At 33.4% G+C, this 26,308-nt stretch overlaps 2 pseudogenes; one reads left to right on the top strand and one right to left on the bottom strand.

Annotated features, from left to right (window-relative positions):
- Positions 1–21,946: 21,946 nt before the first annotated feature.
- Positions 21,947–22,664, top strand: LOC114076504 (annotated as a pseudogene).
- Positions 22,665–24,654: 1,990 nt separating this feature from the next.
- On the bottom strand, positions 24,655–25,407 carry LOC114073879 (annotated as a pseudogene).
- Between the last annotated feature and the right edge of the window lie 901 nt (positions 25,408–26,308).

The raw sequence follows: 26,308 nt of genomic DNA, 5'->3' as shown, positions 1-26,308 counted from the left end.
TAAGGTCTGAATGGTACGCTCTTCCTGCCCATCCGTCTGTGGATGAAATGTTGTACTATGGTTAACTTGAGTACCAAGACCTTTCTGAAATGACTTCCAGAAATGAGAGGTAAACTGAAGAAACCCCATGCAACCTCACAATTTCATTGATGTAAAGATTGGCATAGTCCTCCGCCGAATCTGCAGTCTTGACCGCTAAAAAGCGAGAAGACTTAGTCATCTTATCAACTATCACCCAAATGGAGTTATGCTGTCTGCGAGTACGAGGTAACCCTGTGATGAAATTCATATTGATCATAACCCACTTCCAAGTAGGAATATCGATCTCTTGAGTCATACCTCCTGGTTTTTGATGTTCTACCTTGACTTGCTGGCAATTTGGGCACTTACTCACAAAGTCTGCTATGTCCCTCTTTATGTCATTCCACTAATAGACTTCTCTCAAATCACGGTACATCTTAATGGCACCTGGATGAATAGAATACCTAGAGTTATGGGCTTCTGCAAGAATATGTTGTCTCAACTCGCCCACACCAGGAATACACAATCTACCTTGGTAGCGAAGTACACCATCTCCCCCTTGGGAGAAAACCTCCACTCTCTGATTATGGACTGCGCCCTTAAGTTCAAGCAAGATTGGGTCACTGTCTTGATTTTCCTTAACCTCCACTACCTAATACAATTTTGGCCGATTCTGAACTGTTACACCACTGTCTGATATGCTCATAAGACGAACTCCCAAGCGAGCAAGCCTGTGAACATCCTTCACTAGCTCCTTCCTTTATTCCTCAACATGGGCTACACTACCTATAGATAATCTACTAAGAGCATATGCTACTACATTCGCCTTACCAGGATGGTAATGCACACTCATATCATAATCCTTAAGGAACTCAAGCCATCTCCTCTGGCGAAGATTTAACTCTTTCTGGGTGAACACATACTGAAGGCTCTTATGATCAGTGAACACATCTACGTGAACACCGTACGAGTAGTGTCTCCAGATCTTAAGTGCAAACACCACTGCTGCAAGCTCAAGGTCATGAGTTGGATAGTTCTTCACATGAACCTTAAGTTGTCTAGACGCATAAGCTATCACCTTACCTCGCTGCATCAACACACAACCTAGGACAAATCTGGATGCATCACGATAGATCACATAACCATCTGAACCCTCTGGTAGAGTCAAGACAGGAGCTGTAGTCAATCTAGTTCTCAATTCTGCAAAGCTTTTCTCACAATCATCTGACCATTGGAACTTGACCATCTTCTATGTCAACCTAGTTAATGGTGAGGCTATGGATAAAAATCCTTCCACGAACCTTCTGTAATAACCCGCTAGACCTAAGAAACTTCTGATATCTGCAGCAGAGGTAGGTCTGGGCCATTGTTTCACTGCTTCTATCTTCTGTGAATCCACTCAGATCCCTTTGCTAGATACAATATGACCAAGGAAAGCAACGAATTGTAACAAAAACTCACATTTACTGAACTTAGCAAATAACTGGCGATCCTTGAGAGTCTGTAAAACAATTCTCAAATGACTCGCATGTTCTTCCTCATTCCTAGAGTAAATGAGGATATCATCAATGAAGACGATAATGAACAAGTCCAAATACTATTTGAACACTCTGTTCATCAAATCCATGAAAGCTGTAGGAGCATTAGTTAGTCCAAATTACATAACTACAAATTCATAATGACCATACCGAGTTCTGAAGGATGTTTTGGGAATCTCACTTTCTTTGACTCTGAAGTGATGATAACCCGATCTGAGGTCTATCTTTGAGAAATGTCTAGCACCCTGAAGTTGGTCAAACAATTCATCAATCCGGGGGATGGGATACTTATTCTTAATTATGACCTTGTTTAACTGTTTATAGTCAATGCACATTCTGAGAGAACCATCTTTCTTCCTTACAAGCAACACTGGTGCCCTATGGTGAAGTACTAGGTCTGATGAAACCCTTATTTAGAAGGTCTTTCAACTGCTCTGTCAATTTCTTAAGCTCTGCTGGAGCCATTCTGTAAGGAGAAATAGAAATAGGCTGGGTATCTGGAAGGAGATCAATTCCAAAGTTGATTTCCCTTTCGGGAGGGACTCCGGGAAAATCTTCTGGAAACACTTCTGGAAATTCACAACACTACTGGAACTGACTTAAGAGTTATGGTTTCAAGGCTAGAATCCATAACCCAAACTAGATGATAGAGATAACCCTTAGATATCATATTTCTGGCCTTAAGATAAGAAATAAATCGACCCATAGACGCTAAGCTAATACCCTTCCATTCTAAGATTGGTTTGGAAACTGAAAATGAACAATCCTAGTTCTACAATCGACTGAGGCATAACGTAAGTGTAACCAATCCATGCCTAGAATGACATCGAAGTCTACCATTTCTAACTCTACTAGATTTGCTGAGGTGACTTTCTGAAAGACTGTGACAGGGCAATTTCTGTATACCCATCTAGCTATAACTGGGTCATCGATTGGAGTAGAGACTGAGAATGGTTCTGAGAGAGTTTCTGGACTGACATTGAATTGGACTGCTATGTAAGGAGTTACAAAAGAAAGATTAGCCCCTGGCTCTAATAATGCATAAACATCAAGGTCAAAGACACGTAACGTACCAGTGACTACATCAGGGGAACCTTCCTAATCCTGGCGAGCCTGAAGAGCGTACAACCTGTTCTGGCGCTGACCGCCACCTGTACCAGATTAGTTACCCTGCTGAGTTAGGAGACTTGCAAGTGCTGCTGAAGTTGTAGACTGAGCTCTACCATTACCACCTCCTTGACCTTGTCTAGAAGGACAATACCTCAACATGTGACCAGACTGATCGCACCCAAAACATCCCTCTTTCCCGCAAGATACTCGGCCGAATGGTTCTTACTACACTTAGGGCAAGTGGGGTAAGTCTTGGTGCCTGAAACACTTCCCTGAGATTTAGAGCCTGGTGCTCTACTCTTCTGGTCATACCTGTTCTTAGAGGATGGAACACTAGTTGATGAAGGGGCTGGAGCTGAAAACTTCTGCTGACCCTGCGAGCGATTTTCACTACCCAATTTCTGCTGAGAATAGTCATAGTTCCCAGTCCCAGCCTTCTTATTTTCCTTAGCTTTTTCCCTAAGCTTATCACCCTCAACCTGCTGAGCATGAGTCATAAGCCTAGAGATGTTCATATCTCCAAGTAACATCACATTTCTTCACTCATTTTTCACCAAATCTGACACTTCATACAAAACCTTATTCATCTGAGCCCTGGATTCAGCAACCATGTGAGGAGCATACCTGGAGAGTTGGTTAAACTTGAGTTCATACTCTTGGACTTTCATGTTACCTTGCCTTAAGTTCATGAATTCTTGGGCTTTTGCTTCTCTCAACTATATGGGAAAAGCCTGTCGAGAAAAGTCTCACTAAAGCAATCCCAAGTGACAGGAGCTGCATCTGCACCCTTATTCTCCTTCCACTGAGTGTACCAGATATGAGCAACATCCTTCAACTGGTATGATGCTAATTCAACCCGATCATTCCCAGTGACTTGCATTACCTCAAACATCTTCTTGATCTCATCCAAGAAATTTTGAGGATCCTCATTATTCTGTGATCCTAAGAACTCAGGCGGATTCATCCTAACAAAGTCACGGACCCTTGCTGCTACTGATCCACCATTTGCATTCACATGAGCATGAACCCGATTGTTCTAGTTAGTCATACTCTGAGCCAACATTTGTATGGCGTTCCTGAACTCAGCACTAGAGACTTCCTGATCTGGGACTGGAGGAGCTGCGTTTGCATTCCTGGCGTTCGCATTCCTGGCGTTCGCATTCCTAGAATTATCTCTACGAGGAGGCATGATCTGAAACGTAGAACATTAACTTAGAGTGGAATAAGATCATCCTCACGCACGATAAGAATATCAAGAAAGTTAAGTTTTTTTTTCCTAAAATACTTCATAGCCTCCCTCTCATTATATGTGGTGCACTTCACATCCATGAAAAGGACTCTACTTAGTGCGACTATTCAGACATCCTAGGACACTTAAACCTAGTGCTCTGATACCAAGTTTTGTCACGCTCCGAGCTACCTCCGAGACGCGGATACGAAATTTAGGACCACAAGTGATCCCAAGCTAACCCTGCGGCATGATCATGAGCATACTATAGAAAATAAAGTGATGCGGAAGCTAAATCATAACTTCTAATGAAAAGATGGGGAATACCCATATACTAAAGCTGATATATATGAAGACTGATGAGTTTAATACAATGAATTTACTAACTCAACACTAATCTGAAAGTAACTATGTCTGAAATAAGCCTCAAAACTAGACTAGAAATACTGGGACAAGCCCCCAGCTAAATCTAGCAAAAACTGAAACTAAATGACTAAAGAATGAAATGACACTCATGACTGTTGTCCTCGGAGAATGAGGACTCACCACTGAACCTGCTAAACTGGAGATCGGAAAATTGATCTATGCGTGATCTGGATGCTGAGAACCTGAACCTACATCACGAAAATATGTAGCGCACGTATACGTCAGAACTTGAAAGGTACTGAGCATGTAGAATAGAGTAAAGCTGAAATTAAACATAACTGAACAAGCATAAAAACAAGTATAATAATCTGATATGATAAACTGAATTCTGAGCTAACTGGATGCAATGACCAATTTATATCATTCTAAAACTGAATACTGAAATATACTGATAAATAGTCAATGCAAAGAGTCTGACTGAACTGTGGGAGCTACTAATAAACGATAATAAAACCACATGAGCTAAATGTGGAGTCCGATGAATACGCCTTGGATCACTAAACTGATTGCCCACATAGGGGACTTACAACCTACTTGGCTAGTAGTTATGGCACTATTGGGTACGCTAAAGCCTAGTCCAACTCGGTATTATGCTACTCCCATGGATTCTATAAATTTACTGATTATGTCTGAGTTGCTGTAAATACTGGATAGCTCGAAACTGAACATGCAAACTGAGAATAAAACAATTAATTTGGTAATTATGCATTTATGACTGAGGCATGTATATCTGAAGTGTCTGAAATATCTGACCTAGTATGTGTAATTCAAGAACTAAAGAAATACAAAGCTAGAGTTCTGAAATTCATGCGATAATCTTAGTAATAACATTATAATCTGATTTGGAACATAAAACTAATAAATTCATAAAGTTCTCTTAAAGTTCTTGAAACCTTAAATCTAATCATGATATGAGAATCAAGAATCTGACTGAAAACTAGGGACCCAATGGGTGAAAGGAACCCACTAGTGAAATCCCACATACCTGGTGATGAAATCCGCGGAAAAATACTTAGGTTTCGGGCTGGAACTGCTGGAGCTTGTTGCGTTCTTGAACTACGGTTCTTGAGTTTTTTCTCCTCTCTGGATTCTAATTTTCTAAGTTTTTATTTAATGATTTGACTTAGATATGTTTTAGTTATGTTTCTAGGCTTAAACTGACTAAAATCTGATTATTTAGGGTCAAAACGACGTAACTTAAGATTTAAACGAAGAGGGAAAAGACCAAAAGACCCCTGGGTAAGTTGCTGTCGGACCAAACGACGGTTAGGATTGACGGTCCGTTGTCTGACCGACGTCCCGTCGTTGGGTCCGTTGACTAGGCCTGTTCGATAGACCTTTACTTAAATGGGCATAACTTTTTACTCGGAGGTCTGCTTTTAGCAAGGTTGGTTGCCATGGAAAGATAATTCAATTATCTATCTATGGAAAGGTCATGGGACACCTAATTCAGTTTGTGTTAAGAGTTATGACCATTTGAAGTTTACCCAACTGCATTTCCCCTTAATTGTCTACAAATTTTCCACCTACGGACCGTACTGGTCATCCGTAGCTCTTGTCATAGAGTGGGTGAATGGGGGTCTCGATCGACGGTCACGGACTGCGAATCGTCGTTTGACATACAGACCATAAGTTCGTCCGTCGTCCAAGACTTAACCAATTTTCTGGGCTGAAATTTTTGTGAGTTTCTGATCCCATTGACGGTTGTGCGGGACGGACCGTCGTCTGACCTACGGACCGTTGATTCCACCATTGAATGCACCTGCATATTTTTTTTCTATAAAGTTGGTTTTTGGTCTGTTTTGGCTATGAGGTGTTATACGTGTCATGCGTCGCGACAGATGCATATACATATATGTCCCTCATGGGTCCAGGACTGAGAGGCAGCGGGTGTGTATCACTAGGTCAGACATGTATCATTATACTTGACATTGCATTCCATTGCATTGCACATACTTTTCATTAGTGAACCTAATATTGTGTTTTGCTGATATTGTGAATGACTTTCTGCGAAACTTGTGATTGATGAATACTGAGCTTGTTGTTGAGGATATATAATTTGTTGAAGTGTTGTTGTTGTGGATATGTAATTTATCAAAGTGTTGTTGTAGAGGATAGGTAATTTGTCTAAGTATTGTTGTTGAGCTATGTGCTATGTAAACTTTGAGCTGTTAGGTTGGACTGATTTTTATGCAGATTGTAGTTGTGGAGGTTCGGTTGGGGTGGGAGGAGTACCTCTATTTTGTTCCCTTAGCTTGTGGTTTGGTACTCACCCCTTGCTTCTACAATTTTTTTGTAGGTTATGAGCCTAAATTTTTGTTGTAGTTGTCATTCTCTTCTTTTCCAAGGCTTCTTGGAGATTTATGAGGTAGTTTTTTGTCGTCTCAACAATCTCTCTTTCTCCTTAGTTATAATCTTGTTCTATTCTAGAAATAAGTTCATTGAATACTAGTGTTTTCTTTTGAATCAATTGTAAAACTTTAGAGGCTTGTACACGTGACAACCAGGTTTTGGGGATATAATTTAAGTTGATAGTAAATTTTCTGCATTTTATTGTAATAGTTGAGTTTTAGGCTGATTTGTCTTGGTGGGATAAGACGATTGTCTTCATGTCCATTTTTGGATCATAACAATTTCATATATAGTTAAGTTATATTCAATTTTCTGAGGGTATCATAATGTATAGTCAGTGTATAGCTCATGTATATGTAAGCTATATTCAATTTTTTTGGTGAGCGTAATATATAATTAGTGTATATCTCATGTATACATAAATTAATTTAAGCTTTTTGAGTGTACCATAATGATAGTCAAAGTATACTTTCTATGACAATTGATTATTTCTTATGTAAATAAAGATGTCTATATTTATTATAAAATAATTACATTATTGTATATATTTGAAACTATCCCAAGTTAGAACTTTGATATGTTTTCCATTAGCATAAGTTATAACTTTCGGCCACAGGAAAGACATCTATAATATTTTAAGATAATGAACTTGTTTAATTGACCACAAGTTTTATCGTATAGGCAAACATTAAACCTTAAGGCTAACAGACAACATAAACTGTCCCCAACCATTTTTCCAAGTTAAGATTAATTTTTTAAACAAATATCAAGGTAAATATAAAAATAAGATCAGACACTTCAGAAAATAATCGTAAATTTTTTTATGCGGATTATTGAGTCATCGCCAATATACGTAATTAGTGAAAATAACACAGTTTGTATCTGTACAACTAGTCTATAAAAGATTCAAACAATTATGGTCTAAGATGCTGTTATGTTTTGAGTCTACACCTTGGGCGTGGCTGACACTCGAAAACTGTTACTAGGCTCAAGCAAACCCTTGGCCTTACTTAACTCTTAGCGGAAGACTTAGTCATAATAAAACAAATACTTTAAAAAGTAAACTAAACTGCTCAATACTAACTTAGAGTGTATTAAGTAACACACGAGTTAGCCAAAGTGGCAACTCAAAGTTCAACATAAGCCAATAACAAGATAATGACAAATAGACTAACTAACTATCTATGAAGCCTCTGTAACTGAGATGAATGTCGGACAAGACCCACGACATCCTAATGAACAAAAATATCGAAAAGCAATAAAAGGGGATTCTCCGAAAGAAAGGAGGCTCACCAACGAACTCTGAGTGCTCGAATGGATCAGCGGGGTGCTGGATGCTGATCCTGATTACCTGTATCTACACCATACAATTATAAAGGACAGAAGACATCAATACATTGAATGTATGAGCATGTGAGGGGAAAATTGAATAAGACATAAGCTTAAAATGATCTGAAAAGAACACTACCTTAGCTTTGCTCAACTCATGGATACTCAATTTAAATGCAAGATAAAAAAACAGTAAATATGCAGTTTATATAATACATTTAAAAAGTAATAACAACTCAATTTACTCATAAAATAAAGTAATATAATTTCGTGGGAACTTCTTTAACCGACAAACATCAGTTTAAGCTAATGTGATGATACAACGTCTTGCCTACGATGACAGAAAGATCCAATAACATGTCAGGATATAAAAGGCCTCAACTAAGTGGAACCACCTGTCTTTGCTAAAAAACTTTAAGGTGTCATCTAAAAAAGTATGAACCTTTCTACCCATGATGACTGCATGGTTTATGGAGATTTGAGTTATCATGAACTCGTCCCCATATCGGTGCTCAGTACTACTCCCAGAATATACCAAGTTCATATGTTCTAAAACAGAACTCTTTTTTTGATTTGAGTTAATAACTCAAAAAGCTAATCTCTTAAAAGAGATGGAACTCAAAACTACTCATGAGAACTCATTTGGAAATTGGTGTTTCCTCTTATATAAAATGTGAAAACATTTGATCTTTAATATATACTTAAGAAATGAACTTTACTCTTTACTCTTTACTCAACTCAAAACTCACGTCTTATAAGAAAGTTAAAACTTTTGTGAAAGACTTTTCAAAAGCTCTATGAACTTCTCTAGATTTGACTCTTTACTTTCTTGAATTGAATTATGGATTTAAGGCCCATGATCTCATATTATGGATGATGTCATGTTGGTAAGACATACCTTAGGGTGTAGAAATCAATTAGAAAACTTAGGTACATTGCAAGGAACTCAAATGAAAAGAAGTGGGAAAAAGTGAAAGGTCTGGCAACCCTGGCACTCTAAGTGGCGCGGGGCGCCAGGACTTGAACTACAGAGCATGTTTTGGGGCGTACTGTCTAGCACGGCTCCCTAGAGGCCAAACTTCAGAGGCTGATGTGGGGCGCTCTGAGTTGCGCGATGCCCCACCCCTTTTCCCCATATTTTTGACATTTTTTCTTGATCGTTTTTCAACATTAAATCCTTTAGATTCAATTGATTGTTTCCCCAAACACTTAGATTCGACTACATAAATATATTATGCAAGAGTCTACTCAAAAAAACATCTGATTTCATAAATTTAGATCAAGAACTTCTCTACAATGTCAACAATCAAGAACCCAATAAAAACTTCATTAAAGTCCGTGAACCCAATTTTATACTTTCAAGAACATAAATGCACTAAAATAAATCATGATTGGCGTGTGAATAAACGAATCCAATGCTATGTGATCTCACATACCTCGTAGGGATTAACCTTTGGCGAAATCCACAAGCAATTCTCCAAGAACACGACGATTTCCCAACTTCTTCTCCTCTTTTCTCCACATCTTTTATCTTCTCTCAAAACCCTAAATTTATTTTATGAAGTGTAAACTAAATAAAATCAGTTTAGACCCTAATTAAATAACTAAAACCGAAATTAAATAATTGCAGAGCGAAAAGACCATAATACCCTTCTAAAATCTGATTTTGACTTTCCTTATCTAGATAACTCGACTTCAAATGGACATATATCTCTCATACGAACTCGAAACTACGCAAACTCCACGGTTTTGGAAATACAATTCAAAGATAATTCCTACGGTATCTTGTAGCACATTAAAATCATCCTGATCTAGGATTTATGATCGTTTGAAGTTAATCCAATACTCATTCTTAACTTAACTTGGTCAAACTTTCCAAATTTAATTATTTCCAAAAATATGGCTTCTTTCTAATTCCAGTTCTTTTAAATCATGAGGAGTTACAAATGTATTGTTTAGTTGGGTCTTATCAATATTTAACGTTTTTGTAACTTTGAAGCGTTTATATTGTTAAACAAAAGTAGCATCAAGAAAAATGTTGGAATACGCATCAAAATCTGATATGGACCGTCATATTGGGGACTAAGCTTCGTATTATTTACAAACCTCACGACCCCCTTCACATGTGAGATTTTCAAGTAAAACCAACCGTCAACATCAAATTCAAGTTTGATACAAATTTATCTTTAGTATCGCGTTCGTTCAATGAATAATTAAAAAAATTCACTTCTTTCTGTTCAAAGTAAGTTCTTTTTTGCCATGCCATTATCGTGACATAGAATCCACGAAATGAGAGCAATTCTCATCTCACGAAGTGAGTGACTTAAAACTTATCCCTAACCACCTTAATATACATGCAAAAATATCGTGTCATGTTCACTTAATATTTCTAAAATAGAAATAATTTTTTCATGTAATTGAAGCACATGTATAAAGAAACATACTTAGCAATGTCACATATTTTCAAACTATTTGTGCAATTTTCTACTGTACATCATCTTTATTTTGAACCTCCTAACTAGGAGAAATTTAATGATTTCAACCTAACAAGACTTGGTAAGACTGATAAAAATCTTGATATTGAACACTAAATTAACTTCAATTGTAAGAATATCATATAACGTTCCAATAGTTAAGAACAAACTATTTGCAAAAGAAATCGTGTGAGAAAATTTCTGGGTTGAAGAATTGAAAATTTTAGGTTATGCTAGAATCGGACGAAGTCTTAGTAAGATCATGTCTAGAGAAATTCAAAAAAATAATTGGTTGAAATATTTAAGTAGAGTTTCTTTTCCAGTCCCTAAGGCATGAAGGAGTCCGTAAGAGTTTTTAGAAATAAATTCGGGTATATGTAACTCCTGATATCAAATTTGGCATGAGGTTTGTTAGGAACGTCAAGATTTTGTGAAATAGACTAATTTAAGAATATGTTTGAGTTTTGTGTCGTGCAAGCCGTTATAGTGGGAGACACGTTGCTACGATAACCGAAATTTGATTTACTCTATGGGCCGCTTTGGTCCACTATAAACATATTTGGACCACTATAGAGGCTTTAATCGTTGCAAATGCATAGAAACCTCCAAAACCCTCAATAATCATTCAAAAACATTTTGGGGAAAAACAAGGGCGACTTGGGAGATTTTCAGACATTTTCCATTAGGACCTTTATAAAGTTAAGTAATTCATTCTCTCTGATTCAGTCCTTTGATTTATTGGCCTTGGATGAAGTAATTGTGGTCCTAGAGGATGTCTTGGGTTCATCCTAAGGTGGGGGGAATTCGAGTTTATGAGGATTTTGAGGGGTAAGACCTTGACTTCTTTATAAAACATTTGTTGACGCTAATTAATAGGGCGGAAATGTACTGTGTAAGCAAATATTATCCTATGACTAGTTATGGCTGACTAGTTCATAATTGTAAACCTTTTAAAATTCTTATTGTGGTGAATTGACGGTATGCCATAAGGATTAAATGTATCGTACATAATGCATGTTCAGGAAATAAATTAAAGGAATCAATGTGAATGATATTTTATTGTTAATCTCACACATGAATTTGTCTTAATTGCTCGTGGTTTACGAGTGTAATTGTAATCATTGTAATTGTGTGATTTATCGGCTCGATTAGACACCATGGCAAATATAAGATATATCTTGATCAAATCATGCCTGATGCCTTGTAAATATTATCAATTGACTCAGTACATATCTTCTATGAAATATTTATGGTTTGTATTAGATACCACACCTCGTAAATATTATCAATTACTTTAAAGGTGATTTGAAATTAGATGTAAATTATGGTGATTGTTTAGGCATGTCTATTATGGTTTGTAGATCATGTTGGCGACCGACAGTCTTGTATATAGTTTATTTGTTTGGACCATATATATCTGTCTATATGTGTGTGTTTGTATGTGTAGAAGTGGTTTGTAACCTTAGAGTAAGGTACATGTGGCGTTTGGTATACAAGGTAGGCTTGGAAAATCTTAGGTTGACATAAAGGGTAGGTTTGGAAAAACTTTACAGTGAAAATAGGGTTGAATTTTAATGGTAGAATTGGCAGCAAAATGAGGTGTATGGGTAATAATTAGTAGACCTAAGATGGTAAGAGTGTCACAACTTAAACTATCATGATTGACACCCACACTAATCCTTTGATTGGAGAACAATTGTTGCAACCCAACAAAACAATACTAACCAAAAGACGAGCATTTAGAGAAAGTTGAGTTCCTATAAACTCAGTTTGTTACCAAACACAAACATAAACAAGCGGAGATTCAACTCCTAGGACCCTAAAGTCATTGTATCAAAACATTAAAGTAAACATTCTAAGATAAGGGGATGCAACCCAAAACAACTAAACATAAAGTAAGAATTTGAAAGGTCTAAGTCCGAAGGAAATAGACTAAGATCCTAGATGAATATATGGTAACTTGAAAAAACAGGCTCACCCTTTAACTCTATAAATCATGATCTCCTAGCTGAAGTCTCTCAACAACCACTTGAAGATGTCCTGTACTAAAAAAAAAAGCAAGTGCAATATTAGTAGTTTAGTACACATACAACGGTGCATATAACAATGCTCATGTAAATGCAAAGAAGTCGAGATGTAACTATATAAGAAACATAAATATGCATATTAAAATATTAAAGTGAATTTACACTAAAATCAACCAATTGTAGAACCTGGCTATTCCGGTCAAATCAAAAAAGATTTTGTTCCTCAAACTTATTAAGCATGTCTTCAGTGGAATACAACTTGTAAACATCTTTACTTAAACCTCTTATATCTTCAAGATTTTTTGGTGTGGCGATTGAAATTGCTTGTTCGCCCACTCTTAGATCGTTCATTGTTTCAATGATTGGCAGATGGAACATTCTCCTCTAAACATCAAAAATTTTCTATATATTCATAGTTATCTTCGAAATTCAACGACACTTATTGAGCATACGCCGCATCTATTAAATTATTAGCGGCCATCGACTCATTATTTGATGGAACCACATCAACAAAACTATTTTTTGTGTACCAATTCGAAGAGGATAGATCTTAAAAGGCGGTGGAGATTTTTTGTAGAACAACAAATCACTTGTCTTTCTATTCCTAACAGCTTCTAAAGGCGCCTCCATGATAATTTTGTGTATTGACCTAGGTCTATTTTGTGTGTCTATATATACTACTAGAATTTGTGTTAGCACAAAAAAAAGGCTAATAAATCTATTTCCATTTTAAGTCCAAGCTTCAAGATAGTTGAAAACAAGAATCTAGTCTTGAATCTACTTACTTGGATTAGTCTAAAGCATACTAATCATTCTTTTTCATTTATATATACTAATCATGGGTACGTGCATTGCACGTGTGAGCCATAAGTTGTTTCGTTCTCTATCGAGGGACATTTGTAAAGTTGTGTTATCATGAATGCGTGCAATGCTATTGATCTAGTAGAAGGAGAAAATACATAATTGCCCCATTAAATTCATACCTATTTTTCTATATATCCATAGTTATCTTCGAAATTCAACAACACTTGTTGGCAGCAGCCGCATCTTTGAAATTATTAGCGGCCATTGGCTCATTCTTTGATGGAACCACATCAACAAAACTTTTTTTTTGCGAACCAATTCGAAGAAGATCGATCTTAAAAGGTTGAGGAAATTTTTTGTAGATTAACAAATCACTTGTCATTCTATCCCTAACAGCTTCAAAAGGCGCCTCCATGATAATTTTGTGTATTGAACTAGGTCTATTTTGTGTGTCTATATATACTACTAGAATTTGTGTTAGCACAAAAAAAGGTTAATAAATCTATTTCCATTTTAAGTTCAAGCTTCAAGATTGTTGGAAATAAGAATCTTGTCTTGACTCTACTTGGATTAGTCTGAAGCATACAAATTATTATTTTTTCATTTATATATACTACTCATGGGCTGCGTTGCACGTGTGAGCCATAAGTTGTTTCGTTCACTATCGAGGGACATTTGTAAAGTTGTGTTATCATGAATGCGTGCAATGCTATTGATCTAGTAGAAGGGCAAAATACATAATTGCCCCATTAAATTTGTACCAATTTTTTAAGTAAACATTTAAAGTTTGCGAGAGTCCTATTATCCCCATGAAACTATTTTCAATTAATATAAATATAACATTTTGACAACAATGTTAAACTCAAATCTCGAACGATTGTTCATTCTCAATGAAATAATATTATTTTATTTTATTGCTATCCATTAATAAAGAATCGGGTAATACCCGAACCATTCACATATGAACCCTCAAATCTAATCGGACCACCCATTTCACTCTCCCCTCTCTCCTATTCACTCAAACTATTGTTTGTGAAAATATGTCTTGGAATTGTTAGCTTTTTCATCTTCTTAAAATTGTCCTCTATCCAATATTCTGGTTTCATTTCAACTTCCTAAAATGGTGAAACATTAATGTGAAGCCTATGAATCTGTCAAGCGCTTAGTGTAATTTATCTTTTACTATATAATTGTATGCACTTATCCCATTAATTTAAAATTGTTAATTCTTTTAATTTTCATCTGTTAGAAAACTTTTCATGTACTCTATTATTTATAAAAACACCAAACATTTTAAAAAAATAATATGATGCAGTTTCAATTAATTTCCACAGTAATTTTGATAAGTGTGTTAGTATTCAAATTATATCATATAATTGAAAGCTAGAGATTCTTATAGCCGATTGCATATTTGAGGCAGCAATGTCAAAGAACCATTTCGTGATAGTTTACCTCTCAGGTGATGTTGATTAATTCGTTAAAATTGTTATGTCTTTTATGTTGTTAGCCTTTAATTTTATATACAGAGAGGTGATGTTGATTAATTCGTTAAAATTTCCTTTCAAATTCATATAACTTATTGCACATTATTATTTACTTAGCGTGAAATACACGTGCATTGCACGTGTTTGAGAACCAGTACTATAAATATTTTCTTCTTGATCCGAAAGAGTATAAAATCAATTTATCCAAATTCAAGTGATACATGTTTCTTTTCGTGATTCAAATACTATAATTTTTTATCAGTATTATTTTAAGCATTTAACATAATACGAATCACAACTTTTAATACTTTTCATATTTAGTTTCTAAATAACTATTTATTTAACAATTGATATAATTCAATCTAACTTCAAATAAAAGTTAAAATATAGTGTTCTCACGAAAAAAAATATTTTGAATGTTTATTTGAGTTACGTGTCAGATAACTATCGGGTGTATTATCATACAAATGTACACATGATGCACACCAAACATAGAATAATAAAGCCTAAGTTTCTCCGTCAAATTTTATTGTTACAAGTTTAAATCCTTGCAATGAGTACAAGTGTTAGGATTTTCTTCTTCAAGGTTTCTACTTAAATACGTTTCCTCTCTATGTTATATACTTCACTCGTATCCTCTTTTTTTTATTTTTTATTGTGAACTGTTCTTTAAAGTGTAGCGAGAAGAAAAATGGGGGATGCTTATGGGAGTTGTCAATCACAACTTCCTCAATCTGCTAGATTGCTCAAACAACTGCATCCTAAATATGGTATTAACACGTTCCGTGTTTTATGATAGCTTATATTTGATTAGGAGGCGAAATAATTTTTTAAAAATAATTTTTAATATTGCTTTGAAATTGCATTGTAATTATCGCTTAGATTGCTAGAAATTATAAAATCCGAAAATCATTTTTGTTTTTCATTGATTGAGATCTACATCTAAACATTTGGAATAGTTCCAATTGTAGATTGATGAATGATGAGATTTTAAAGAAAGAGAAATACATTGAAAGTTAGAGGAAAATATTTTTGTCATATTTGTTAGACTTTTACGAACTTTGGAGATAGTAGAGAAGATAAGTTCCATTGAATCGACATAATAATCTCATTTTTCCTTGTGTAAGTCATTTGTTAATTTAAAATTTTCCTTATTGAGATTTGAGAACAATAAATTAGTGCCTAAAATTTATACTTGAAATCTCAAGGTGAATTTCAAACCCCCTTAACCATCGAACCTAACTCTACTCTATTTATTTAGGGGAGTAAAAATCTACATATGTGCGTAAAAATAAATTAATTACCATATATATTGGGTAATATTTCATCGAGGGGATTCAGGTGAACACCCTCCCACCCCTAGATCCACCCATGATATAATTTTCTTAAATCTGGATGACAATAGGGTGGGTGAAGACTTGTCTTGCTGCATTTTAAATTCTTCTTTCCCTGTTTGCTTATTTTTCTTCTAGTCATTGGCACATGTGTTGTACGTGTGAGCCATAAATTGTTTTGTTCTCTACCGAGAGATATTTGTAAAGTAGTATTGTCATGAATGTGTGTGATATGATGTAGAAGAAGGAGAAAATACATAATTATCCCATTAACTTTATACCTATTTTTCAAGTAGACATTTAAAGTTTGTAAGAGAGTCCTATTACCCCACGAAACTATTTTCAACTGATATAAATATACCATTTTGACAACAATGTTAATCTCAAATCCCGCGTGTGTGTTCACTCTCAACGAAATAATATTATTTTATTTTATTGCTATCCATTAATAAAGAATCGGGTAAAACCCAAACCATTCACATATTAATCCACAAAGCATAGGAAAGACGATCCAAATGCATATTTTATTGTGCAAGTACAATGGTTGAGAGATGGAAGAATGACCAACCCAAGCTACAAGGAGACAAAATGCCACTGAAGCCAATTGATACACTTCATTAGTACTTATCAAGATCGATTTCACATAAAGCTTTGCTATGTTATAATAAAACGTTAGAGGATGATTATTAATGTGTGCTGGAAATAGAAAATAATAGGTCGTAAAATATTTCCACCTAACGAATAAGTAATTTATCAGATAAAATCCATTGAAATAAATCAATATGTTTTTATACAATGAAAATAGATCAAAAAATAACAAAATAAGCAAAATTGAACAATTTAGAAAAAAAAAAAACAAATCGAAATAAGCAAAAGTTCAAATAGCTGACTACAAAATCCAAACTTCCCAAGGAATAAACAGAAAACAGGAGAAACAAAGCCCAAGGGAACGTACTTGGGCTTTTAATTCAAAGGATGAATAAATCAATTATACACCAAGCAACAATAGGCAATTTTTGTAACAATATAATTAAGATAACATTGTGACAAGTAACAATAAGGAAATAAAAATATCAAAATCAGACATGATTAAGACAAGCAAATGAAATTAGCTAGATAAAGACATACATATGGACATAGAGCGGTTCTTATAAATAAACAGGAGAAAAAAATATTTACCTGATGTATTTGAATGAGACACAACAAAGAGAAATCGATTAATGGACAATGGCATATTACTGGAGAGATTCATATATATGAGTGAAGAATCTAAAAAGGTTTTGTATAAGCTGATAATTAAAGCAAATGAAATTGAGAAAACTGCTAAAACTATAAGTTTCTGTAGAATTAAATTAGGGCTGAGATTATCAACAATTTTTTTTAATAAATGATTATTTAAGTAATATTGTAGGAATAAAACGGTAAATCAATATTGAGGTTAAACTCTTCTAACTTTTATATATATATATATATATATATATATATATATATATGATTCAATTTGAATAATAATGTNAATGCTCATAAAATTCCTTTTGAGGGTATTTTTGTCCATTTAAGCTTAATCTTGTTTAGTACTTTGTGCTAGAGTACTTTTTCCTGAATAACAATAATCAATAAAATTAACTGTTTCTCTTAAATGTCAAGTTTATTCTATATATTGAAATATGGGCTCAAAAGCTTCATTTTTGTATACCTATTAGAATGAGTAGTTTGTTGGAAAAAAAAAAATAACTAACTGTAGTTACCCTAATATATTTTGATCTATTGACAACTTAGCCATTTTCTTATATGATTAATTGGACATTTTTCCATTTCAATTTTCATCCATCATTGCTTCTTTCTTTTCTTTTCTATTATTTATTAAAAAGAAGTATGAGTTAAAAACATAGGTATCAACATGTCTACTAGGTGTCCTTTTATATTTATGTAAGAATATTTTAGTCTCTTCAAATTAATTAATGAAATGTGTCTCATTAACGTAAAAGAAATTGTAAATTTTTCTAGGATCCCTCCTTCTCTTTTTTTATATTTTGCCACCGCAACATTTATCTTCAAATTTTTCATTTTCTTGAAAAAGTAGCTTAGATGTTTACTGGTGCCCTTCGAAAGGTTTTTGCCTATTGTTAGCATGTAATACAAGAAAAAAAGAGTAATTGCCATGGCTAAAAAAAATATAAAAGGTAAGATTCAAAGATCAAACATAAACTCTGTTTCTTTTGAAATTTTTATTTTCATCAAAGTTTGGAGATTATGTCTGGTAAAATTTGCTTCTTTTTCATTATATTTCGCAAATCTTTTGAGGATTTCTAAGAGATACAATGGAGGTTTTAAATTTTACACAAAAGGGTCAAAAATTCTCATGAACTATGCAAAATAGACCATTTATACCCTTTGTTACATTTTGGAATAAGAAATGCCCCCGTTGTTATCCTAAGAGATCACAAATACCTTCAAGAGTTAACACTCCACATTTTTGCTGACATGGCAAGCCATGTGGGACTAATTCTTCCAATAAGAATTGTTAAGTAAGATTCACTAAAAGAAAACAAGTCCTTTAGCGGTGATAACAGTCACCACCAAAGCCCAAAATATCGTCACAAATGGTTTAAAATCAAATTCTGATTTTGTGTTTTTTTCTTCATTATTTTTTTTAAAAATAAAATGATATCGATTAAGGGGGAGTTTGAAGACACTGTATGATTTATTCTTATGTCATATGTACAATAATGCATTATGTATTATGAGATTTGATTCGAGAGCAAATTTTGATGATTTCGTAACAAGTAATTTATTTTAGAAAATTATGTTGCAACCAAAAATTAATTATCATATTCTTTTTTGGTTGAAAAAATACGTTTTACTAGTGAATATTGTTGCAGCCTTAGTCGCCACTAAAAATCACTCATAACTTTTAGTGTCAATATTTCAGGATTTTGTGTTTTATCGCCTCTAAAGGTCATGTTTCCTGTAGTGAATCCTATTTGGCAACGCTTAGCTGGAGGGAATAGTCTTATGTGACTTGCCAATGAGGATATTTGTGGTCTCTTGAGATAACAATGAGGTAGTTTTTATCCCAAAATGTAATGAAGGATATTGATCTATTTGCATAATTTAGAGGTACTTTTTTACCCTTTTCTGTAAAAATTATATGAGGAATTTTAATTAAAATTCAATTTTACGGAAATCTTTATAAAATTTGAGTTTCTTGTTATACATTTGATCGACTGAAGGTTCATTGCGTATGAAAAGGATACAAGTAGAGTATGTTAAACGATACATCTCTATTTTGGAGTTAATATCCTTAATCAGTCCCTCAACTTTAAGAATTTATTTAATAAAGTCATTAAACTTTATTTATTAATTAAGTCATTTAATCTAGAAATTTGTATCAATAAAACCACTTAACTAAATTTTACATTACATTTTTATAATTTGAGAAGATGTTCTCCTTGTATATCATTAATTTCATGGAACTCACCAGTCATGAACCTAGTGACTATCTCACTAAATTTTTATTTGTTAATTAATATGTTTTATTTGCCAATTGAACTTGACATATGAAAAAAAAATTACTCTATCCGTTTCAAAAAGAATGACCTAGTTTGACTTGGCACGGAATTTAAGAAAAGAAAGAAAACTTTTTAATCTTGTGGTTCTATATTAAAGTTATGTCAAATGTACCAAAATGCTTTTCAATCTTGTGGTCTTAAACATGCCACGTGGAAAGTTAAGGTCAAAGTGTTGTCAAAAAAGAAAAAAGAGGTCATTCTTTTTTAAACAGACTAAAAAGGAAACAGAGTCATTCTTTTTGAAACGGAGGGAGTAATAAGTTGCAAACTTCTTAACTATGAAGCCGTACAAAATATTAACAAAAATTCTAGAACGGTATATAAAATTTTATATTAATCAAAACGGAAAAATCGCTGCATCAATAGCGATTTACTCCACCGGAAAAAGCAAAAACGCTGCCTCTGCAGCGATTTTGCAAAATGTGAATTTCTTTTTTTTTTTTAAAAATGGAATCGCTACCTAGGCAGCGATTTTAATTTTTTTTCAATTTTTTTTAAATAAGGAAAATCGCATCGCTGCCATGGCAGTGATTTTTAAAAAAAATGTTAAATCGCTGCCTTGGCAGCGATTTTATAATTTTTTTTAAATCCCTACCTCTTATTTTTAAAAAAAAATGAAAATCGTTGCCTAGGTAGCGATTTCTTTTTTTTTTTTAGTATTTTAAATATCATTTTTCACGTAGCGATTTCATACATTGTTATATATATATACTCATGATCATTACCTCAAGAGATCATTATTTCTAACTCAAGTGTGTCATTATGGGAGAGTCTAGCCAAAATTTCAATCATTTGAATTTTTTCTCATCGGATTCAACTAATAGGTAAATAAAGTAATGTTTTCTTATTTCTTAAAATTATTTTTCTTATATGTAATATATTTATATTATTATTTTTATAGGTATGATCAAATTCAAAATGCAGTGAATTATTGTACACAAATTATAAATAATAATGTTATGGGTGATGAACGAGTTGGTGAGTTGCACAATGATGAACCTTCTTAGCATAAATTAACAGACAATGATGATATGTATGACGACGATGATGATAATATGGATAATGCACCTACTGCATCTGTTGAAGATCAAAATATTAATTATCATTCTACAGCGATTCCATACTTAGATCACAGTGAAGAAAATGCAGAACATTTTATCTACACGAGAGATGACGGTTCCAATCGAACGACACTTTGGAATTCAAACAATCCTAAACATATCCAGTCAGGTTCAATTGTTGAAAACTAAATATTTTGTAGTTGTTTATTTATTTATTTATTTATTTATTTCATGTTGATTCATTTAATTTGTATATGCAACTAGGTATGTTATTTATGAATAAGATGCAAATGAAATTTACAGTAACAGCATATAGTCTTGCTATTAAAAAAGAATTTCTTTGTGATCAATCCAAGAGTAAAAGTTGGAAAGTTATTTGCAAGCGTCATGAGTTAGGGTGTGATTGGATGATTCGGTTTAGAGAGATTTCAAGCGGTATGTGGAAGACAGGAAAAATGATTGAACCGACACTTGTCTTACAGATAACTATGAGGAGGATCATTTCAATTTCAATGATAATATGATTGCCACTTCATTAATACCATATGTTATGCAAAATCCAGACATAAATATTAAGATGATCCGTGAAATTATCAAAGGAAAGCATCATTATACTCCTAGTTATAGAAAAGCACAAAAAGGTCGAAGAAAAGCATTTGAAATGGTCTATGGTGATTTTGAAAGTTGATTTAAGGCATTACTTCGATACATGGCTGCACTACAATTATTCAATCCAGACACTATTATTGAGTGGGAGCATCATTCTACAACAATGCAAGGTGAGCAAATTTTTAAATTTTTTTTGGGCTTTTAAACAGAGCATTGATGGTTTTAAACGTTGTAGGCCGGTCATTTCTATCGACGGCACACATCTTTATGGTTTGTATGATATCAAATTGTTAATTGCGGTTGAAGTTGATGCGAATGGAAATATTTTTCCACTTGCATATGCTTTAGTTGCACGTGAGAGTTTTGAGTTTTGATCATGGTTTCTCAAGTTATTATGGACACATGTAGTTTGTGAACGACAAGAAATTGGTCTTATTTCTGACCGTCATCAAGGAATCTTGCAGTGCGTTCAATCTTATGATTGGTTGAGTCCTCCAACACATATCATAGATTATGTGTTCGACACTTAAAAGCAAATTTTAATAAAAAAATTGTAAATAGTGAACTCGAAAAACTAATGTGGTTGGCTGCTACTGAACATCAGGAGAAAAAGTTTGTGCAACGGATGCAACAAATTAAAACATTGTCTCCTGCAGCATATGAATGGTTAAATGAATTTCCTTTGAAAAAATGGACAATGTATAAGGATGGTGGTCGTAGATGGGGTGACATGACGACAAATGTGTCTGAGTCATATAATGGTTTATTGAAAAAAGCTAGGGAATTCCTGTGACTGCCATGGTTCGAATGACGTTCAAAGCTCTCGTTGATCTTTTTGTTGAAAGAAACAATCTTGCAATTGCATTACTTCAAAGTAACATGTCATGGCCTCTTGCGATAGATAATAAATTTAATGATTAATATCAATGAGCTCAAGAGTACACAGATATCATGACTTACAACACAGGTGATGAAGTTTTTTAAATTCTTACTTTTGCTCATGATGGTAAAGGTGGAAATGTCCACAAGGTTACTGCAAAAGGTAAGAAATGTTCTTATGGAAAATAGAGAAATTATCATATTCCTTGTTCGCATGCAATCAAATTTTGTGGACTTCGCGGAATCGAGCCAAAATCTTATGTAAGTAAATTCTATAGTGCAAAATATTACGAACATACACTGAGACATTTAACCCAGTGGGTGATGAAATGTATTGGCCACCAGCTCCTTTTAATTCAATTGCAAATACTGAATATTTTGCGGACAAGTGGTACGCAAGTAAGAAGCCGACTTAAGAATAATATGGATATAGCTCTGGCTGGCATGACTAGAAAATGTAGTGTTTGTAAGGAGACAGGTCACAAAGGCACGATGTCCTACTCGATTTTAAATATTTTGTCTATGTTTTTAAGGTTAATGTATTTTTATTGTCTTGTTATCACTATTATGATATATCTTTTATATTTATTTGTTGACATGAATTTAATTTGTCTTGCTGCATTTTAATTATTGTAAGTATAATATCTTTATATTATTATTATATTATTGATTTGAACTCTATTAAAAAGTAATGATTTGACATAACATCAAAAGTATTGATTTGACCTATGACATAAAGAAAATATAAATCCTGCAAACTTGTTCAAACATAAAAAAAAAGAAGTAAGAATCTCATTACTTTGTTCAAACTTGCACGAAACAACAAAATTTATACATTTCAAAATTTGAATCTTCAGCCTTTTAGAATAAAGGTGCATAAAAATTATTCTTCTGAATCCGAATCTTCTACATCTTCATTTTCAAAATCTTCCTCATTTTGATAGTGACTGCCTGTTCCACATCTAGTTGATTTGTGTAGCCTGGATGTTCTCCGAGGTGGATTTTGTCTATTAGGAACTAAATTTTGTGAAGCCCCAGCATTAAATCTTGAATCATCGGACACAGTTACCTATAATACAATACAATATAATATAATCAAATAAACATGTAATAAAATTAAAAAAATTATAAAAAGTTAAAAAAATTCTATGAAAATTATTATACTTACATTCGAAAAATTCAATCTTCCACCAAATGGAGAATTATGTATAGGAAATTCACGCATACCATGTTGAAAAATCAACTGTTTCACCTGTTAGAGGGCCCTGCTCGGGAGTCGCCACATTAGTGTTAGAGGGCCCTGCAGAAAAATCAAGTGTTTCACCAGTGGTCCTTCTACCTCGACGTGCACCCTCTCTCGGTGTTGTTTGTCGTGATCTGCGAGATACTTGTACTGGTGGTGGTTCATCGTATTGAGTGGGAGGATTGTAATCAGGATCAAAGCTCAATCGTGTTCCCTAGAAGGCCGCATTCATTGACTCCATTGAAATACGAGCGACTTCCTCTGCATATTGTCTCATTTCATTAGATTGATTTTCATCATTTTCAATCATCCGAGCTCGACGATACTGCATTTCATGACCCCTAGCCTATAATGAATAAACAAATATTAATAACAAAAAAGTTATTAAAGATTGACACAATAATTGAAAATTTACATAATATACATACTAATGCCTCATGTCTTCCTACCATGTGTTGATACCCTTTTTGTATAACATGTTGTGGATTTCCAAAGACCATGCGAGTATGCCTCATGTACCAACAAAAGTAATATTTTTGATCACTTGCAAATGGAAGTCGAAATATACGATTTTGACGTTGTTCCCATAAATATTGTGTGTAGTTAAATGCATCTATATCTTCTTGTTTTATTTTGGATCGTTTATCACGCTTAAAATGATATTCGAAAAATTGGGTACACCGTCCAGGAATATGTTGTAAATAACCGAACTGGCTCACAACACGATCAATCATGTGCCACTCACGATAAATTTCATAAAACGGTGTCACCTGTGCCATCCAGACACGTTGTCCTGACCGACACCACTCAGACAATCCATTAATAACATCTTCCGAATAAGGTTGCCAAATAAACTATAAAAAAATAATTAAGTAAGATAATTATAAAAACAACATTGGCAGAAAAATAAAAAAATTATGTACGTGAAAATGAACAATCTTACAAAATAATTTTTTTGTCCCATTGTGTCATGAGATATTTTACTTTTAAGGACCTAACAAGAATCTATGTATATGTCATTTTATTCACATAGTTTTCTTGGGTAATGAAACATAAGTGCCTCATTTAAAGATCTACCAAACATATTCTTATTTAAAATGAAATAAAATATGAATAGTTTAAAATACTAATAATATTATATACATGTTCATCAGTTAAATTATCTAGTACATCCTAATCACACCGATTACAGTTCGTGCCTCATTTTGATGATTTCTACGTCGCGTCCATTTACGTGCAAGCGCAGTTGAAGCCTCAAGTTGATTGGTCCTTAGAGGCTTTGGCAATGGTTGCAGGGGAATAATTCTTTCCCATGTCCAAATCTACAATAAATAAATTCACCATTACTTATAATGCACTTAAATTTAAAAGAGCATATTACTAGTATATAAAAAATATTTAATTAAAAAATATGCATACCTGCACTAAAGAGAGAAATCCACAAACTTCATTTGATTTTTTCATTGATGCACGGCATATACAATTATACAAGTATGATAATGCGGCTGTTCACCATGCTTGAGTTGACATTAAATCAAAATTTCTCATGTCAATCAAAATGTCCAAATTAATCTTATTATTAGATTTATTCGGAAATATTGATCCACCACATAACCATAATAAATATAATCTAAATCTTTGTTGCACTTAATGCTCAGTTGAGTGATCATTAATACCATCCAAACGTTCAATATAATCAATCAATTTATATGTTAACAATCTACTAACACCAGAAAAACAACTAGTATCGGGTAACCATCCTGTTAATTCAAATATCATTTCTTGTCTACCTATAATCCATAAAGAATCAGCTCCATTTAAAATTGTAGGACTACCATCTACTACCATTTCGAATAAAATTTCAATATCTTGTAAAGTTATGGTAGCCTCGCCAGTTCGCATGTGAAAAGTATGAGTTTCTGGACGCCACCTTTCAATTAAAGCAGAATCAAGAATTCCTTTAAATCTACAATTTTCAAAATATTGACTGATGCGAGAATGTAATGGATGATATTTTATATGTTGCCATAATTCAATATCACCACGACGCGTATATAAGCAAGACCTCTCTTCTTTTATGCTACCATTCCAAATTCCTTCGGAACGATGATGAACTTGAATTTTAATACATCATGCTCTACTGGACCAGGATGTACGTATACATTTGACGGATGCATATCTATACACAAAAATAAAAAGAAATATTAACATTAATATAAGTATCAAAAGATTGAATATATCAACAATATCATATAAAAGTATAAAATTAATTAAAATAAATTAAAAATAAAATAAATTCAAACTCACTTTATGAAGAAAAGGCTTTTAAAAACTTTAGATTTAGAAAATTAGAAATGCTTTTAAGATTGTTGGAAAATTGAAAAAGTACAATGTAATATGAATGAGCAATTCATCAATTTATAACAAAGTAAAAATGTTGACACTATTTGCACGTGAATTGTATTCAACAATTTATAATAAAATAAAAAATACACTATTTGCATTTGAATTCAATCAATCCATAACAAAATAAAAATTACACTATTTGCATGTGAATATTCAGTCAATTTATAACAAAATAAAAATTACACTATTTACATGTGAAATACAATTCAATCAATTTATAACAAAATAAAAATGTAATATGTGACTTTGACACTATTTGCATGTGAATTGACACAATTTTTTATAAATGCATGTGAATTTTTTTAAAAAATTTGAATATTTTTATAAGAATTTGACCTGTCACCTTTTTTTTTAAAAAAAAGTTGACATGTGATTATCTTCCAAATTTTTTAATATATATATATATATATA

This window comes from Solanum pennellii, chromosome 3, assembly GCF_001406875.1.
Source record: "Solanum pennellii chromosome 3, SPENNV200".
NCBI lineage: Eukaryota > Viridiplantae > Streptophyta > Magnoliopsida > Solanales > Solanaceae > Solanum > Solanum pennellii.
The sequence above is the reverse complement of the archived record's forward strand: the minus strand, read 5'-3'. Positions and strand labels throughout refer to the sequence as shown.